Genomic DNA, 20,451 nt, shown 5'->3' on the forward strand with positions numbered 1-20,451 from the left:
TTAAGAGCAGGCTGGAGAAACATGGATGGACCTGGAGATTATCATACTGAGTGAAGGAAGTCAGACAGAGATGCAGAAACACAGTATGACATCCCTTATATGTGGACTCGAAAAAGTCATGACACAAATTAACTTATTTACAAAACAGTAACAGATTCAGAGACTTAGAAAACAACATGTTTGCTGGGGGAGGGGCTCAAGGGGAGGATAGGGGGATGGGATAGTTAGGGAGTTTGGGAAGAACAGGTACACACTGCTATATTTAAAATGGATAACCAATAAGAACTACTGAATACCACAAGGAACTCTGCTCAATGTTATGTGGCAGCTTTGATGAAAGGGGCATTTGGGGGAGAATGGATACATGTATATGTATGGCTGAGTCCCTTTGCTGTCCACCTGAAACTATCACAACTTTGTTAATCAGCTGGGTCGGAAAGATCGTCTGGAGAAGGAAATGGCAACTCACTCCAGTATTCTCACCTGGAGAATCCCATGGACAGAGGAGCCTGGCAGGCTACAGTCCACAGGGTCTCAAAGAGTCAGACGCGACTTAATAACTAAACCACCACCATCCCAATAAAAAATAAAATTTTCAATTTAAAAAAAAAGAGAGAAAGAGCAGGCTGGAGAAAGACACAGAAAAGAGAACTGCACTGTGTTTTCATTTATTTGGAGATAGCATTATTACAGGGTTTGCAGATGGCTTTGTAGCTTCTTCAGATCATTGTTATTTATGAGTGGAGAGCTCAGAGTAGCAATGATTTGCCAGCAGATTGGGGCCCCTTTGTATGTATTAATCCATTTTGTCACCTTTCATTTATGTGTGTGTTCAACTTTCTCAAAAAACTATTAGCTTAGCTGGTGGTCTGTATTATTTCCACATTTAAGCAATAAAGCAGTGTTTCTTTTTAAAAATTTGACTTTTTTAGTTAGATTTGTTGCCAGGGCTCCCAAAATAGACAGCTGAAGTCTATTAAGTATCTCGCTCACTATTATTTGGAAAAGGTGTTGGCAATCTTTTAGTGGGGAGCAATGTTCCTCAATGGCTCAGTGGGTAAAGAATCCACCTGAGAAGCAGGAGACACAGGAGATGTGGGTTCAGTCCCTGGGTGGGGAAGATCCCCTGGAGAAGGAAATGGCAGCCCACTCCAAGGTTCTTGCCTAGAGAATCCCATGGACAGAGGAACCTGGCGGGCTACAGTACATGGGGTCACAAAGAGTCAGACATGACTGATGGAGTAAGCATGCGAAGCAAGTGTTACTGACATACTTTTCTGACAGTGCAAGGATCAGACAAAATAGGGAAGGAAGGGGAAACTGGTTGTTGATATAAACCTAGGGAAGACTCCCTTCTCACTCTCATCCTATTTCACATCCATCAGAAAGATGAGCACTCTTCCGTGTCATATATGAAAGTCACTGTGACAGTAAATCCTAAGAGTTTTCACCACACAGAAAAAATTGTTCCATTTCTTTAATTTTTTATCTGTATGGGATGATGGATGTTCACTAAACTCAAGGTGATCATCACTTTATGATGTATGTGAGTCAAATCGTGTTGCTGGACATCTTAAACTGATACAGCAGTGTATGTCAATCATAGCTCAATAAATGTGAAAGAAAAAAAAAAGTTGAGTATAAAGAGTAAGTGCCAGTTGGTGCAGTTAAATCTGTCCATCTCTGACACTGGCTCTGCCTCCAAGAAACCTTTCTGTGACAGAGGAAGCAGTTACATGGAGACACCAGGAATCTGGGCTACTTTCCCCAAGTTGCTACCTTGTCCCCAAGACAGGAGGGCCCAGGACCTAGGCAAATCATTCAGCAATAACCCTGATCCCTGATATTCAGCAGTTCTTACCCTGCTGTTGATATTTGGTCATTAAGCCATGTCCAACTCTTTGTGACCCCATGGACTGTAGCCCCCACCAGGCTCCTCTGTCCGTGGGATTTCCCAGGCAAGAATACTGGAGTGGGCTCCCATTTCCTCCTCCAGGAGATCTTCCCGACTCAGGGATCAACCCCGTGTCTCCTGCATTGGCAGGCGGATTCTTTACCACTGAGCCACCTGGGAAACACTTCTTACCCCATAACAGTACACAAACTGACTCTCACATTTAAGTGGCATAGAAGCCCCCAACAGCACAAGCCGTCAGGGGGGTGGGGGGGTGCACCAGGGTTTACCTTGGGGACAAAACATACAAGATTGGTGCCCTCGAGGATCTTGGATCTTAGTAATTTTAATGTATCTTGCTTTCTATTCATTTTTCTTGATGACAATATCAGAAAATGACCCTTTTGCTTGTATATGACCTTTTTGAGAACATCAGCTACATTCTGAAATATGCCACATTAGGTTGTAAACCATGATTAAAAAATAAGATCTCTTTTTCCTGAAGCGAATGTGTACTTAAAGTGAGACCCCCCCCCCCCAAAGAAAAAAGCCTAAATTAGGTATTCACAGATACTCTTTGGAGAAATTAGGAAGAGGAGCAAGGTAAGTTGACATACATGTTTTGTTACTCCATTTTAAAGACCTAAGAAGCTTCCTCCCACTTAATTATCCATTGCTAAACCACAGCGTTTTCCTGTTTGGCGTGAATGAAGAAAACAGGTCTTTCTCGTTTTCATTTTTCCCACTGGGAATAGGGAATGGTTCACTCAGTTATTACAGGAAGGATCCTTGAGGACATTTCAAGTACAACTAATTAAAGAAGTGTTTCCTGAAATTGGTATATTTGTATTTAGCTACATTAGAAAGAACTAAATATAAAATGCTACATACAGGAATAAACAGAATTACTCAGAATGGGGGAGTGGGTGGGAAGAGGTTTGACCAACTATTAAGAAGGTTTTAACAAACCCTTAAGAGTTAAGTTGTCTTCTCCATAGCATTCTTTTTTAAACTTTGCCAGTTGGTAGAAAACAAAGTCTTCAGTATGAAAAACAATTTTATGCACAAAAAAGTTGACCTATCACACTCTAGAACTGTGCACGGTCTGAGAACTGAGAATGTTCTGCAATGATGGAAATGTTCTTCATCTGTGATGTCATAATAAGATGACCAACAGCCACACATTGAAATTCAATAAAAGTAACTAGAGTTCAATAGAATTAACAACTCACATCCTTAGTCGCAGTGGCCCCATTTCAAGTGCTTAATAGAAACCTGGGCTGCTGCTGCTGCTGCTAAGTCGCTTCAGTCGTGTCGGACTCTGTGCAACCCCATAGACAGCAGCCCACCAGGCTCCGCCGTCCCTGGGATTCTCCAGGCAAGAATACTGGAGTGGGTTGCCATTTCCTTCTCCAGTGCATGAAAGGGAAAAGTGAAAGTGAAGTCGCTCAGTCATGTCCAACTCTTAGCGACCCCATGGACTGTAGTCTACCAGGCTCCTCTATCCATGGGATTTTCCAGACAAGAGTACTGGAGTGGGGTGCCATTTCCTTCTCTGAAACCTGAGCTAGTGGCTACCATATTGAACAGCACAGTCCAAGGATCTAAGAGGTTTAGGTATGCACTGAATACACATATTCAAAGCTTGCCAAATCAGGGTGGAGATGGAAAATATTTCCAAGAAACTTCTGTGGAGCATGAAGGAAAAAGGTCTACTTTGTATCACCTGGAGGATTTTTTTCTCTTTCCATCAAGTTTCAGCCAATAATTAAAACAAGTTTAGCAGAACTTTTGATCCCAACACCTTGAACAAATTCTCATGTCTTCCCCTGGAAAGCTTCCTTGATATGGTTTTCTACAGCCTGTCTATAGAAAGCGCACTCTCTAAGCACCCAGTGTATGTTTTTCATGTGGATTCACTTCTCTGGTCCTTTGAGTATATTTATCATGGAAATTCCCCCCACTTAAAGCCTATCTATATCTCAGTAACCACACTTCCCAAGGCTGTTCCATGAAGCAGGCTGCTCTATGTAGTTTTGTCTATTTCTGCAGCTCAGCACACGTAAAAAGATTTCCAAACTGGCAAGAAAGATAAAAATAAACAAAGCCCTTTATTGTACAGGTAAGCCTCTGGAATGTCTTTACTTTCCTATGAGAGCTGACACAAAGCAAGAATTCAAGTGACTCCAGGTCAAGATGTGAAGGCCAACCACATATTCCTGCCCACTTTTCAGCCCACAAGTACTGTAGTCCACATATGGATGATGGAGTTTACTCATAAATTAATTCATACAAAGTGTATCAAGTGTGGTGTGAGTGGATTTTATGTGACAGAAGAGATATCCTTGGCCAGCTTCAGCTTCATGTTCAAGGTCACCATTTCTATAAAGCTCTTATAAACTTAGAATTAGAATGAGGCCAGAAGCTATCAAAAACATCCTTGTATATATACCTGCCCCAGAAAAAGTTCCTGGAAATGATTTGCTTTACTCTGCTGGGGTCTGCTACAGGCTGGACATATGGGAAACAGCCTAGCAGCCCAATCCCCTTTAAGAGAATCCCTTCAAGAAGGAGAACAGTCTGGGGCCAACCAGGGGTCAGGTCTACCTTAAGGTAGCCTTGAGGAGATCATGATTGCTGATTCCCACATATTCAACATTATCAACATTTGGACCATCTTCTAGCAGAATTTAGACATTGGCTTTGAGTGAACGGTGTGTGGATTTAGCATCTATGGAAACTGACTGTTGATAAAGTGAAAGTGAAAGTCACTCAGTCATGTCTGACTCTTTGCGACCCCATGGAATTCTCCAGGCCAGAATTCTTGAGTGGGTAGCCTTTCCCTTCTCCAGGGGATCTTCCCAACCCAAGGATCGAACCCAAGTCTCCCACATTGCAGGTGGATTCTTTACCAGCTGAGCTATGAAGGATTGTTAATAAGCATATTAATAAACACATCACCTTTTTGAAAATTGCTTAATGCATTTTGTTACATCCAGGGCACTCTTCATAAACACATGTTTATGTGACGTCCTCATATAATTACCAATGTAAATGACTGCTGAAGCTGATGGTCTGCCTACTAGGCACAGGCTTTACCTCAAGGGACATGAATAGCATTTGCTCTATTACCTTCATCCTTACTGGGCCAGTTTCAAAACAAGCACGGTCCCAAATCCAAACCCTTATTCCTAAGATTGAACCCAGGCCACATGGACCTCATGGGAAGAAATCAGAAAGAATGAAACATGCTCAGGATAACACTGTGACTGAATGTGTCTCCAATGTCAAGCTCAACATTTTACGTCAGCAAAAAAAAAAATGATACAAGTCATGCTTGAAATACATGTGAATCATAGCAGCCTTTAAGTGAGAAGACAAAAAAAAAAAAAACAGGAGGGAGGGTAAAATATCCACAAGAGTTTAAACAACACAGGGAGGCCTCCTCAGCGGATAAGCAAGCCCAGGTTTAGAGCAGATGTTGGCAAACTATCTAGAGCCATATCTGCCTGCCTGCTTTTATAAATAAAGTTTTATTGGAACAGGGCCACACCAGTTGGTAGACATACTGTCTGTGGCTGCCCTTGGGTAGAAGGCAGAGTTGGTGGAGGCCGTGTGGCCCAGAAAGCTGAAAATATTTACTGCCTGAACCTGAAGAGAATGTTTGCTGACCTGGTGTTTGGAGTTTTAGAGATTTTGCTGAAAACAGACATCCCTGGAGTGCCCAAAGCACTTATTTTTTCTGGTTAAAAATGAATGGGGGGAAATTGAAGCATGTCTGCATGTCTCTTACAGAGCAGCATGTGTGTGTCCATCCAGGAGGCAGCTCTCATAGCTTTGTTGCCCTAGGTTCTGAGAATAATTATTTCTTTGTTAATATTGAGTAAACTTATCTTTAGGAACTTGAAAGAAGGTTGGGCACATCTCTGAAGTTTAATTTCAAAATAGGTTGAAATCTAACCTTGGGATTCTCCGAGTGGGGAGCTAGAATAACAATGTATTTGCCTGGAGGCTTTTCAAGGGGATGTTGTTGACGGGTACGTTGCAGTTGCAGGCCATGGAAGTGAACTTGAAAAACAGGCATAAATGCCTGTCCAAGTTTTCACCATAAATAATCATTTTTTAAAAGGTTCCAGTAACTCACCCACTAGGAGAAAAAAAAAAGGAAAGTGGGACAATGACGCTGTGACTTTGCTCCAAAATCATCATGTGTAATGTCATGCTGCCATCTGCAGTACTTTATTTCAATATTTTCAGCCAAATACGGGAATTTTAATGAGCTCTATAGACACGTGGCCATTCTCTGGAGGGAGAAACATTTTGCCTGCAACAGCAGTGAAAGAAAGGTTTTGACCAACTTTTTCTCTTTAGTCATAGTCCCCAATTCCTCCCCACCCTCATGTCACCATTTTTAAGAGGGTTTCATTTCTCGATGACACTTTCATACTCATGGTGATGTTAAATATGAAAGTGAGTCGACGTCCTGTACCTAGTGGAGGGAGGGCCCTGAAACTGCTCAGAAATGCTGTGACACGGGGCCTCCTCATACTCATCAAATGCCAACTGGGCAGCAATGCTGGGATGTGGCAACAGCAGGCGTGAGACCCAAACTCCAGAAAAGCCCAGGTTTTAAAACTTTGGTAAATTTGGAGGTTAAGAAATCCATACCGAGGGCTGGCTTTGGTAGCACGTCTGCTACAATCAGACTGATACAGAGATGACTAGCATGGCTCCTGAGCAAGAATGAGGCACAAATTCCAGAAGTATTCTGTTAGTTACATATATTCTAAGGGGATGAATTCCTGCTAGGGCTGCTGTAACAAAATGCCACAGGCTAGAGCCACGTAAACCATAGAAAATTATTATCCTACAGTTCTGGAGGCTGGAACCCCGAGATCAAAACGTCAGCAAGCTTGGTTTTCTCTGAGGCCTCTCTCCTTAGCTTGTGGATGGCCACCTTCTCCATGTCTCCACATGGTCTCTGCTCTGTGTGTCTGCGTCTTAAAGTCTTCTGATAAGGACACCAGGCATTAGATTAGGGCCACCTTGATGATCTTATTTAACCTTAGTTAATCCCCTGGAGAAAGAAATGGCAACCCACTCTGGTATTCTTGCCTGGAAAATCCCATGGACAGAGGAGCCTGGCGGCTTATAGTCCATGGGGTTGCAAAAAGTCGGACACGACTGAGCAACTAACATAACATAAATAACCTGTTGAAAGAACCCACTCCAGTATTCTTGCCTGGAGAATCCCATGGGCAGAGGAGCCTGGTGGGCTACAGTCCGTAAGGTTGCAAAGAGTCAGATATGACTGAAGCGACTGACCACTCACTCACCTCTTGAGAGATCTGTCTCCAAATACAATTACATTCTGAGTTACTGCAGGCGAGGACTTCAACATCTATGTGGAAAGAGGGGGTACAATTCAGTCTGTAACAGGAAATACATTAAATAAAATACTTGCTTCTAACGTCTGGATCTAAAATGAACAGGCTACAACAATTAACAGGCATTAGGATGCTCAGAAAGAAGCAAGGGAGGGAAGGAACAAGATGAGGAAGCAAGTAGGGAAGGAAGGAAGAAAGAGAAAAGCTTGAAGAATGGCCAGAGTCTAAACTGGTCCAAACAAGATATGTTACTTAAGGAACTGGTCCCACTTACACCTACTAGGGGGAAGAAAAAGTCTAAAACAAGAGGAGATGGGGAAAATTGAATGACCCCAGGCATTAAGGCCACTCATCTTTGCCTGTTATGTATGCCCTGTAGAGTCCAATAGTGTCTTGAAGCTGTAATGTCACTATGGTTTAGTCACTAAGTCATGTCCAACTCTTGCAACCCCATGGACTGTAGCCCACCAGGCCCCTCTGTCCATGGGATTTTCCAGGCAAGAATACTGGAATGGATCGCCATTTCCTTCTCCAGGGGATCTTCCCAACCCACCAATCGAACACAGGGCTCCTGCATTGAAAGCGGATTCCTGCATTGCAGGCGGATTCTTTACTGACTAAGCTACAAGGGAAGCCCCCAAAGTCACTGTGTCTACTAAATATTCTGTCACTCTGAAGCTGTCCAAGAAACTGGACACTCAGCAGATCCCAGCAAAAACTGCCCCAGAAGCGTGCCTTTAACTTTGCCCAGGGGATTTAAATCCAAATCTAGCAATGAGAAAACTATGGATTTGCTATTCTCTAAAGGTGTTAATGGTTCCTTGCTAAACACTGTGGTCTGCAGTGTCTCTTGAAGATAGGAAGTTTTGCTCTTTTTCCTGCACCGATATAGTGATCTGGAGATGCCTAGCAGACAGCTCACCCTGTCATGTATCTACTAAAGCATCAGCAGGGTGTTTCACTGTTTGGCTGCTTCTGTACCACCCTAGCCAAGGCCTGTTGTACCTGTTCCCTAATCACTCATATCTCTTCATTAACGGAGTAGCAGCCTCCATGTCTTTACAATCTCTGCTATGTGTAAGGCTTGGACCAGGTTGTTTCTATGTACTATCTTATTTGATCATCACCTTTGCAAACTCTCAACCACCAAATACATTTACAGAGTTATTTCATACAAAAATAGCTTTGAATGTGTAAACTATATGAACTATATGTTGCAACCATTTTGCTTTATCCCACTAGGAAAAAGCCATAGATGCAAATCAGAAAGAGGAAATTACCAACTGAACAAGTTCTATGTTATTTTGTCTTGCAATCAACAGCAGTTGGTATATTCTGGCTGGGAGGGTTTCATATGTCAATGCATATGCTGCTTAGTTTTTTTTTTTTTTTTCACTGACAATTTTGAATCAAAATGCCTAGAGTCACAGACAATACCACCTTTAGGCTATCATCTAATAATCCCAGATAATAACAGAAGTATATCTAAAGCAGCCACTATTAGCAACAACAACAAAAAAGTATAGTATTTACAGAAAAAGCACAAATAAAAAATACATTGCTCCTTATGGTAGTAGTAGTTTAGCTGCTCAGTCGTGTCTGACTCTTGTGACTCCACAGACTGCAGCCTGCCAGGCTCCTCTGTCATGGAATTCTCCAGGCAAGAATACTGGAGTGGGTTGCCATTTCCTTCTCCAGGGGATCTTCCAGACCCAGGAATCGAACCCGGATCTCCTGCATAGCAGACAGAATTGCTGCTTATAAGCAAATTCCAATTACTGATACAAATGGGAAACACGTATAGTTAGTTGTAGGCCCTCCGCTTAGCTTGCAAATGGAACTTTAGGGTGTAAACATTTGGTGGGGTAATACTCCCCTCTGGTGGTAGATACGAAGTACTTCACATTTAATTTCAGAGAGTCGCTCTGAACCCTTGACAGTATTCCTGGCCTCTTTTTGTCCATTTTATTGCTAACCTGATCCCCAGCTGGGAAAGATTGAAGGCAGGAGGAAAAGGGGACGACAGAGGATGAGATGGCTGGATGGCATCACCCACTCGATGGACATGGGTTTGGGTGGACTCCGGGAGTTGGTGATGGACAGGGAGGCCTGGCGTGCTGCGGTTCATGGGGTCGCGAAGAGTCGGACGCGACTGACCGACTGAGCTGAACTGAACTGATCCCCAGTAGATACGGAGAATCTATTCTGTACACATAGAGATTTTGGAATCTACATGTTATTTAAATTTGATGGATGATGATGGGCTCAAACCTTAGACCCAGACAGGAGAGGACTGCTCTGGCCCCACCATTCAGACGGTTTAGCTCTGGCTTTCCCTGGCTGGGCTCCTCCCTGCCGATCAAGCTGTCCTGGGACGCGCCCAAACCCACGCGGTTTTCTTCCTGCTACCTGCCCCAATCTCACCTCCACCATCAGGTCCACCTCATTCCGTCCTGTTAATACACAGGTGCTCTCATTTTGCCTGAGGTTTTGATGAATAATAGCAAGCTCCCTGTTCCAGGATATCATTTGCATTTAGAGAAGCTTCCGGCAATACCATGACACATCCCTTCCCAGCAGTAATAATGAAAGGGAATTTTAAGATACGAGAAGAGACCCATGGGATAACCTTTCTCACCCCTTCAAATCACATAGGGTGTCTGCAAGGACCCTGGTGAGGTGTTAGTCGCTTAGTCCTGTCTGACTCTTTGCGACCCCATGGACTACGTGTAGCCCACCAGGCTCCTCTGTCCATGGAATTCTCCAGGCAAGAATACTGGAAGGGGTTACCATTCCCTTCTCCAGGGGATCTTCCTGACCGAGGGATCGAATCCGAGTCTCCTGCACTGCAGGCGGAGATTCTTTACAGATTTCTTTTTTCCAGGGTCCTTGGGAAAAGCAAGGACCCTGGACCTTTTTCCAAACCTCAGTCCTCTGCTGCCACCTTCAGGACATTTGTCGTAACTGCATGTTCTACCGCTGCTGTTCACCAAAACTTACTCCATAAGAAGTTTCTGTCATACAAGATGAGTACGTTCCAGATGTTCACTATACAACCAGGTGCCTGTAGTTAACCCCGCTGTGTGGTTCACGTCAATAAACGTTAAGAGGGTAGATCTCATGTTGGGTGTTCTCACTATAAATAAATAAAAGCTACTTGAAATAGAGAGAGGCAGGGAGAGCGAGAAGGGAGAAGGAAGGGAAATAGCGGGGGCGCAAGGGTGCCAGCAGGGGACTATCTGAACGTTGTATCAGAGCCAGCTGAGAAAAGAGAAGCTGGCATCTGTTTTTATGGTATTTCCAACATCATGTAACACTTTCTATTTGCTACTCTATCAAACAGTAGAATAATTTTTAAAAAATAGCTAACACTACATCTATAATGTAGATGTATATAATAAGCAATAAAAGCATATAAATGTATTGTTTTTTTATATATAACAAAACTATTCGACCTAAATAATATATATACTCATCCTACAGTAAGAACAGCTGGCATTGATAGGGTGCTTTCAATGTGGCAGGTGGGGTTCTCTGTATTTTATCATTGCTCCTGTTTTTCCACATTTAATTGTCTCCACCATGAGGTGGTCACTCCTATTAGCTTTATGCTGCAGAGGAGGACACTGAGGAACTCCCTTGTCTGAAACTCCCCAGCTAGTGAGTAGCCAAGCCTGGAGCTGAGCTGTGTTTATCTCTCCCCCTTCAGAGTCTGCATTCCTCACGGTGGGGTGAACGCCTGTCATTTCAGCAAGCTGGACGATAAGGAGAAAGCATGATGTTGCAAAATAGGAAAAAAAAGAGACCTAACATCACCCCTGGGTTCATTCACAAGCGTTGCTGGGTACTGAGAACGCAGAAAAGGGCAAGATAATCAAGGGCCTTGCTCACTACCATACGTGCTGATACGAAGAAGCTCAACAGAAAATAGATTTTTTTAAAAAATGAGTATTTTATATACTTTATTAAATATATACTTTATAAAAAGTATACTTCATATAATATACAAAAAGTATACTTTGTATACTTTATAAAAATAAGAGTATTTTTATATTAAATAAGGATGGCTTGTAAAATAGATAAGCTATGTTTGTTAAGAATGCAAATAGGATGATGTGATAGAAAGTGTCTGAAAAGCTGGTTTATTTGGGGCAGTCTGAAAACAGGTGATCTTTTAGATTAGCTAGTGTGTTAGTCACTCAGTCGTGTCCAACCCTTTGTGACCCCATAGACTCTAGCCCACCAGGCTCCTCTGTCCATCAAATTCTCCAGGCAAGAATGCTGGAGTGGGTAGCCATTCCCTTCCCCAGGGGATCTTCTCCACCAGGGATTGAACCCAGGTCTCCCATATTGTGGGCAAATTCTTTACCGTCTGAACCACCAGGGAAGCTTCCTTCCAGGGAAGATTGGCTAGAGCTAATCTCAAAATTTAATCTATAGAGCTCCATGAAGTTCTATGGAGTTAGAGCATTCCAGAAAGACGAAAGAGCTGGTACAACAACTCCTGAGGGAAGGGAAGCTTCTCAACAACCTTGAGGAGCAGGATTCCCAGGTGGCTCAGTGGATAAAGAATCTGCCTGCAATGTAGGAGATGCAGAAGACAAGGGTTCGATCCCTGGGTTGGGAAGATCCCCTGGAGGAGGCCATGACAACCCATTCCAGTATTCTTACCTGGAGACTCCATGGATAGAGGAGTCTGGCAGGTTACAGTCCATAGGGTTGCAATGAGTTGGACACATCTGAAGCGGCTGAGCACATATTGTGCTTTCTACATGCCAAGCACTGTTCCACACACATACTCTCACAAGAACTTATAAATGAGATACAGTTATTGTCCCATTTTCCAAAAGAGGAAAAACTGAGGCAAAGAAAGTTGAACTAACTTTCTCAAGGTCAGAGGTGCCTGCCTCCAGAGTCTTTTTCAAGAAACTTGAGAGCACAAACCTGTTTCTCGGCATGAAGGACACACAGCCAAAATTGTACTTGAAATTTCTAACAGCCCCATCACCTTTTTAAAAGTTTAATAGTCTAGGATAGCCACAATCTGAAACACTGATAACTCCAAGTGCTGACAAGGATATGAAACAGTAGGAACTCTCATACATTGCTGGTGGGAATGCAAAATTTGGAAGACAGTTTGGTGGCTTCTCACAAAACTAAACATACTCTTACTGTTGCTGTCGTTCAGTCACTAAGTTGTATATGACTTTGTGACCCCATGGACTCCAGCACTCCAGGCTTCCCTGTCCTTCACCATCTCCTGGAACTTGCTCAAACTCATGTCCATCAAGTCAGTGATGCCATCCAACCATCTCCTCTGTTGTCCCCTTCTCCTCCCACCTTCAATCTTTCCCAGCATCAGGGTCAAAGTATTGGAGTTTCAGCTTCAGCATCAGTCTTTCCAATGAATATTCAGGGTTGATTTCCTTTAGGATTGACTGTTTTGATCTCCTCTCTGTCCAAGGGACTCTCAAGAGTCTTCTCCAGTAATCATGCTTCTTGGTGTTTATGCGAAGGAGATGAAGATGTATGTCCACACAAAAACATGTTCTTGAATATTTATAACAACTTTATTCATATTTGCTAAAGTTTGGAAGCAACCAAGATGTCCTTCGGAGGATGACTAATAAACTGTGATACAGCCAGATAATGTATTATTATTCAGCACTAAAAAGAAATGAGCCATTAAGCCATGAAAAGGCACGGAAGAAGTTTAAACGCATATTACTACATGAAAGAAGCCAATCTGAAAAGGCTACATACAGTGTGATCCCAGCCATAGGACTTTCTGGAAAAGGCATAACTATGAAGACACTTAAAAAGGTCAGTGATCACCAGGGGTTGGAGGCTTGGATTAGGGGATGAAGAAGTGGAACACAGATGATTTCCGGGGCAGTGATAATCCTCTCGATAGGACTTCCCTGTGGTCCAGTGACTGGGAATCTGCTTGCCAGCACAGGGGACTCCGGTTCGATCCCTGGTCCAGGAGGATTCCACATGCCACAAGGGAGTTAAACCCACATGTCACAACTACTGAAGCCCGTGCCCCTAGAACCTGAGCTCCACAGGAGGAGCCACCTCCATGAGAAGCCCATGCGTCAAAATTTATTGCTGCTCACCACAACTAGGGAAAGCCAGCTCACAGCAACAAAGACCCAGCACGACAAAAAATAAAAATCTACTCTGGCTAACACTCTAATGATGGATACACATCATTATACATTTGTCCAAACCCACAGGCTGTACCACACCAAGAGTTGAACCCTATGCATAATTGCATTCACGTGTGCTCAGTCGTGTCCGACTCTGCAACCCCATAGGCTGTAGCCTGCCAGACTCCTCTGTCCATGGGATTTCCCAGGCAAGAATGCTGGAGTGGGTTGCCATTTCCTCCTCCTGGGGAATCTCCCTAACCCAGGGATTGAACCCACATCTCCTACATTGCAGGCAGATTCTTTATCAGCTCTGCCACCTGGGAAGCCCCTTAGATAATTATGATCTCTCTATACAGGATCATCAGTTGTAACAAACATATGACTCTGGTGGAGAAATCTGATCACAGATGAGGGTACGGATGTGTGGGAGCAAAGGGTATACAAGAAGTCTCTTCTCTATCAGTTTTGCTATGAACCTAAAACCACTCTTAAAAAAATTGCTTTTTTAAGTTTCAGATTCCAGTCAAGAGGAGTGAAGCACTTGGTAACCTTGAACTTGATGTTCAGAGTGTTACACTTTATGACACAATCTTGCTTTGACAACATGGTCTCTGCTCACAGTACGAAGAAGATGGTATTCTTAGAAGCAAGATGAGTAACACAGGGTGTGGCTAAAAGCTTAGGCTCTCAGCCAATTTAATTGATCAGTCTACCAAGAAATCAGAAAGAGTGCAACCAGGGAGAGATTATGCAACCTTTACAAGAACATCATAGGTGTTTTTATGGCTTCGTAACGTTGGCATTTTCTGCCAAAAATTGACATAATCTCTCACCCCACTCCAGTACTCTTGCCTGGAAAATCCCATGGACGGAGGAGCCTGGTAGGCTGCAGTCCATGGGGTCGCGAAGAGTCAGATACGACTAAGCAACTTCACTTTCACTTTTCACTTTCTTGCATTGGAGAAAGAAATGGCAACCCATTCCAGTATTCTTGCCTGGAGAATCCCAGGGACAGGGGAGCCTGGTGAGCTGCCGCCTATGGGGTCGCACAGAGTCGGACACAACTGAAGCGACTTAGCAGCAGCAGCTAACAAAAGAGCAAGCTGTAAGTTTACACACCAAAACAACTAGTTGAGAAATGAAAATAATTGATAAGTCAGTCATTTTATCATTGCTATTTTAACTAACCTGGTTGAATGGGCCATTGTTTTGCCAAGAAGTAGATAATCTACGCTCACACTGAAGAGAGATAGGATCAATGGCCAAGTAAATATTTCTGAAATAGGCAGTGTGTGAACTTACAGTGTTCATAACCCAGTAAAGAAATACACTAATATATGAAGGTACTCGGGAATATATCTAGATTAATTTAAGAAAAAGAAAAGCATACGAAAATCTTATTATAGGGTGAGCTTTAGGGAAAAAAATGTTTTTTCTAAGTAAGTATGAAATTAGGTTGCCTCAATCATTTTTAATCTCTAACTGTTAGGTTCTCACTTTGTGTAGCACTGCTGTGTAGAACATCACAGTACAGGATGTGAAAGTATCACACATTTTCTTAATAACTGTGGAAATAACCGTTGGTATCTACTAGGCCAAACCCATTCTACAGATTGGAAAATAAAGTCTTAGAGAAGTTAATTAACTTTCCAGGTCATTACCACTCACTGGTACCAGGGCTAAGACTAGAACCTGCTTCTGTCTCTCTCATAAAAAATGAAAGACTTTTTGACTACTTAAACATAGCCAACCTTTAGCTGTTAGTTACACCACTTTCAGCCAGCTCTTCCAAACTTGCCATGTTTGGAAACTTCATAGAGTTAAGATACATTAATTCACTAACTTGACGCAGGGAAATCCTGAGACATTCCTCACCTAGTACTTTTATGGGCTGTTGGCTTCCTAGCAGACGTATGAATTCTTAAATGATATTGAAAAGAACCAGCCCTTATTTTGGATGATGCCTGTAAACATATCTGCTGTTTAAAGGGACTTCATTGACCTTAGCATGATTGAAAGAGGAGGGTTATTATAGCTACCAAGTGCCAGTTAAAAACGCCACCATGGATTATTCTAGAAGGATTAGACTAAAAATATCTTTCTTTTCTTTTACTTTTTGAAATCATGTGACTAAAACCAGCTATCATTAAGGGCAGAGAGATGTTACAATGAAGTTTCTTTTAAAGACTTTTTTTTTTAATGTGGACCATGTTTTAAAGCTTTTATTGAATTTGTTGGGCTTCCCTGGTGGCTCAGAGGGTAAACAGCCTGCCTGCAATGCAGGAGACCTGGGTTTGATCCCTGGGTCAGGAAGATCCCCTGGTGAAGGAAATGGCAACCCACTCCAGTACTCTTGCCTGGAGAATTCCATGGACGAAGGAGCCTGGTAGGAATACAGTCCATGGGATTGCAAAGAGTCCCAAGAGACTGAGCAACTTCACTTCATTGGATTTATTACAATATTGCTTCTGTTTTAAGTTTTGGTTTTTTGGCCATGAGACATGTGGGGTCTTAGATTTTGAACCAGGGTCGAACCCACACCTCCTGCATTGGAATGCAGTGTTAACCACTAGACCCCGAGGCAAGTCCCACAATGAAGATTTAAACAGAAAAATTAAAAAAAAAAAAAAAAACAACCAATTTTTAACACCTATGTTCTCTTTATAACCACTAGGAGCAAAAGTTTTGTTTAAAAAAAAAAACCTTCAGTACACAGACACGATATGGGAAAATAATAAATAGAACAGAACATACATTTTTTTAAGTCTAAAAACAGTTCGATAAGTCTGATACTTTGTTTGTAAAATGACTATATCCCACTTAATTTTTCTAATTGTTAACATTAAGTTGTTGCATTTAAATCCTGAAACCAATTTCTAAATCTCCATTTTCTTAGCTCCTGTTTGTCAGTGAATAGGCTAAGCAAAAATAATTCGTTCTTACAGAGCTGAAACAAATATAATTCAAAATAACTGAAAATAGCATCACTGGCCTGGTTACCTAACAACCAGGAATGAGTCCTCTGATCCTCATGACAATTAAAAGTACCAAATACACAGCAGCTTTTTCAGTAAATAACCCTTCCCCAGGCTGTGCGTGACCTCTGATGTCACCAAGTCTTTAGAAGAGGTTTTTAAACTTAATTGTGTGACTGAGTTCCAAATATAACTTGGACATAGAAATAATCATGAATCTTCTAAAAAGGAGAGAAAAAATATATATAAAGGAAATAATAGGAAATGTAGACTGATTGACATGTAAAGATGCTCTTAATAGCATTATTATCATAATAGTTAAAAAACAGAAGTAATCTAAGTGGTCAATAAAAATCATCACCATCATCATCACCATCACACCATCATTATCTTGAAGCTGCTTCCCAAAGTATGCCTGGAAAATTATTATTCTTGGCAATGTAGATACATGTTTTTTTCTTCTATCATAATGAAAGCAAGTGTTTCAATTAGACACACATATGCTCCCATGATCTTGCATGCATCTACTCCATCTAAAGACAGAGCCTCCCTGGCTATGACACCAAGTCCACACAATGGTAGCAAAGTCCTGGAGCAGCCGTTGGGTCAATGATATTCCACCCAACTGGATCCTCCTCCAGACGGTTGTCCACGAGCAGGTCACTGCACCAAGTCCTCATTCAATGGGGTAAAAAAGAGAGACGAAAGTGATAAAGCCAGTTCCAGTTTTTTTTTATGGTTATAAAGTAACTTTTTAAAATTATTTTTTTTTTGGAGTATAGCTGCTTTACAATCTTGCATTAGTTTCAGCTCTACAGCAAAGTGAATCAGTTATAGGTATAACTGTAGCCCCTCTTTTTTAGATCTCCTTCCCATTTCGGTCACCACAAAGCATCAAGTAGACTTCCCTGTGCTATACAGTAGGTTCTCATTGGTTATCTATTTTATACATAGTATCAATAGTGTAAGGTGGCTCAGATGGTAAAGAATCTGCCTGCAATGTGAGAGACCTGGGTTCGATCCCTGGGTTGGGAAGATCCCCTGGAGAAGGAAATGGCAACCCACTTAGAGTCGGACTGAGTGACTAAGACAGCACATCAATAGTGTATACATGTCAATCCCCATCTCCCAATTCCTCCCACCCCTCTCCTTTCCCCCTTGGTGTCCATACATTTGTTCTCTTCATCTGTGCCTCTAATTTTACTTCGCAAATAAGAACATCTATAGATTTTTTCTAGATTCCACAATGCATGCTTTGTGCTAAGTCGCTTCAGTTGTGTCCAACTCTTTGCAACCCCATGCACTGTAGTCCACCAGGCTCCTCTGTCCATGGGATTCTCCAGGCAAGAATACTGGAGTGGGTTGTCATTTCCCTCTCCAGGGGATCTTCCTGACCCAGGGATAGAACCTGAGTCTCTTAAGACTCCTGCATTGGGACATGGAAGCAACCTAGATGTCCATCAGCAGATGAATGGATAAGGAAGCTGTGGTACATATACACAATGGAATATTACTCAGCCATTAAAAAAATACATTTGAATTGGTTCTATTGAGATGGATGAAACTGGAGCCCATTATACAGAGTGAAGTAAGCCAGAAAGGAAAACACCAATACAGTATACTAATGCATATATATGGAATTTGAAAGATGGTAATGATAACCCTATATGTGAGACAGAATAAGAGACACAGATGCATAGAACAGTCTTATGGACTCTGAGGGAGAAGGTGAGGGTGGGACGTTCTGGGAGAATAGCATTGAAACATGTATATTATCATATGTGAAACAGAGCACCATTCCAGGTTCGATGCATGAGACAAATGCTCAGGGCTGGGGCAATGGGATGGCCCGGAGGGATGGGGTGGGGAGGGGGGTGGGAGGGGGGTTCAGGATGGGGAACACATGTGGACTCATGGCTGATTCGTGTAGATGTGTAGCAAAAGCCACTACAATATTGTAAAGTAATTAGCCCCCAACTAAAATAAATAAATTTATTTAAAAAAAAAAGAAAGAAAAGAAAAGAAAATGAGACATTAAAAAAAAAAAAAAAAGACTCCTGCATTGGCAGGCAGGTTCTTTAGCACTGGTGCCACCTGGGTATTTCTTCCAAAAAATGCAAATACCAGACAGTCTCAAATTGAGGAAAACGCTAAAAAATAACTAGCCTGTACTCATCAAAATGTTGAAACGAACCGTTTCACATTCTTAAAGCCTATAGAGAAATGACAACAAAATGTTATATGCAATTCTGGACTAGAAAAAAAAAAGTTGTGAAGGACATTATTGGGAAAGTGATGAAATTTGCTATTGTTGTTTTTCAGTCATTAAGTCATGGCCAACTCTTTGAGACCCCATGGACAGCAGCCCACCAAGCTCCTCTGTCCATGGGATTCTCCAGGCAAGAATATTGGAGTGGGTTGCTGGGCCCTCCTCTGGGTGATCTTCCCAACCCAGGGATTGAACTTGGGTCTCATGTCTCCTGCATTGGCAGGTAGATTCTTTACCACTAGCACCACCTGGGACAAATATATGATATTTGTTTCCTCTTTCTGACTTATTTCACTGTGTATGACAGTCTCTAGGTCACTCTGAGTTATTTTAAAGGCAGTGGATGAAAGATGAACTTGAAAAGTGGAAAACACTGGGAACGGAAGATGGTGGTGCTCCAAGGCCAAGGTTGCAACCCCTCTGTCGTTGCTCAGTGAGCCATGCAAAGGCCAGGAGGTTCGGGGAGCATGGTACCAGATGTCCCAGTGAGTGAGTCCATCCTTCCCCGTCCCCGGCTGGCCTCTGAATGGGCATCTCCACAGCCTCGTTTCCACAGAACAACCTCAGAACTTAACAACAATGATTCTTCAGGGTGAAGAGGTAAAAGGTGCAAAGAGATGCTGCAGATGTTTCCAGATTTCCTCGTGCCCCCATGCGTACTTATGGCTGGAATAGACTTTCTGGCATCTTCCAGAATCCTCCTTGTCTCATATGACCCTGATGGGAGCAGAAGGGTGAACGTTCTCAGCACCACCAGAGATAGGGCACAGTTGGTCTCATCCTGGACCTTGCTGGGAAAACGGTGTTCCAAAACTCATAAATTCCACATGAGCCTTTAAAGCAGGCAACCTGAGTTCTCAGCACTGCTTCTGCTCTGGAAGTAACTCCTCACAACTCTCATGGAGTTAACAATACAATGTGAAAAGACGTACCTCTCATAAAAGCACTATTTTGAAGATAAAACTTATTCTGCTTAGTCTTATAAAATCCTTTCCTAATAACGTTGTTGTTGTTCAGTCGCTAAGTCGTGTCCAACTCTTTGCAACCCCATGGACTGCAGCACTCCAGGCTTCCCTGTCCTTCACTATCTCCTGGAGTTTGCTCAAACCCAAGTCCATTGATGCCATCCAACTATCTCATCCTCTGAAGTCCCCTTCCTAAAAGTATTTTTAAGATTCAGTCCTTATACACACACACACACACACACACACACACACACACACACACACTCACTGTCCTGCTCGCTTTCTTAGGAGACTTCTCCATCTAAAAAAGGCAGTGGAATTACAGAAGTTACTAAATATATTCTGATGGGTGTTTTTATGGATGGAACACAAAAGTAAAATAATGCTTTCTTTTTTTTTTTTTTTAAGTTAAAAAGTAGTATTTTTTCATGGCTTCACTGGTGGCTCAGTGGTAAAGAATCTGCCTGCCAATGCAGGAGACATGGGTCAATCCTTGGGCCAGGAAGATCCCCTGGAGAAGGAAATGGCAGCCCATTCCATAATTCTTGCCTGGGACATCCCATGGACAGAGGAGTCTTGCGAGCTACAGTCCATGGGGTCACAAGAATCAGACACAACTTAACAACTAAACAATAGCATTTTTCAGAAGGGAGAGAGTAGGCCTCTTGCATTTTTATCTGGAAGTTTCAAAGATCATCCAAGACGCAATTGGAGTGGAGCCCTATTCACTTTCATTTCTACGAGTCCCGCACCAGAGGTTCTACAACAGCTCAAGCCGTATGTGTAGCTTCTGTCAGCGCCCATGC

At 42.5% G+C, this 20,451-nt stretch overlaps 1 non-coding gene across 1 annotated transcript; it reads left to right on the plus strand.

Moving 5' to 3' along the window:
• Positions 1 to 6,565: 6,565 nt before the first annotated feature.
• Positions 6,566 to 6,672, plus strand: LOC145540011 (U6 spliceosomal RNA). Its single transcript, XR_014078142.1, has one exon. It is a non-coding gene; the product is annotated as a U6 spliceosomal RNA (small nuclear RNA).
• The last annotated feature ends 13,779 nt before the right edge of the window (positions 6,673 to 20,451 follow it).

Source organism: Giraffa tippelskirchi, chromosome 2 (assembly GCF_054371585.1).
Source record: "Giraffa tippelskirchi isolate mGirTip1 chromosome 2, T2T-mGirTip1v1.2.pri, whole genome shotgun sequence".
Taxonomy (NCBI): Eukaryota; Metazoa; Chordata; class Mammalia; order Artiodactyla; family Giraffidae; genus Giraffa; species Giraffa tippelskirchi.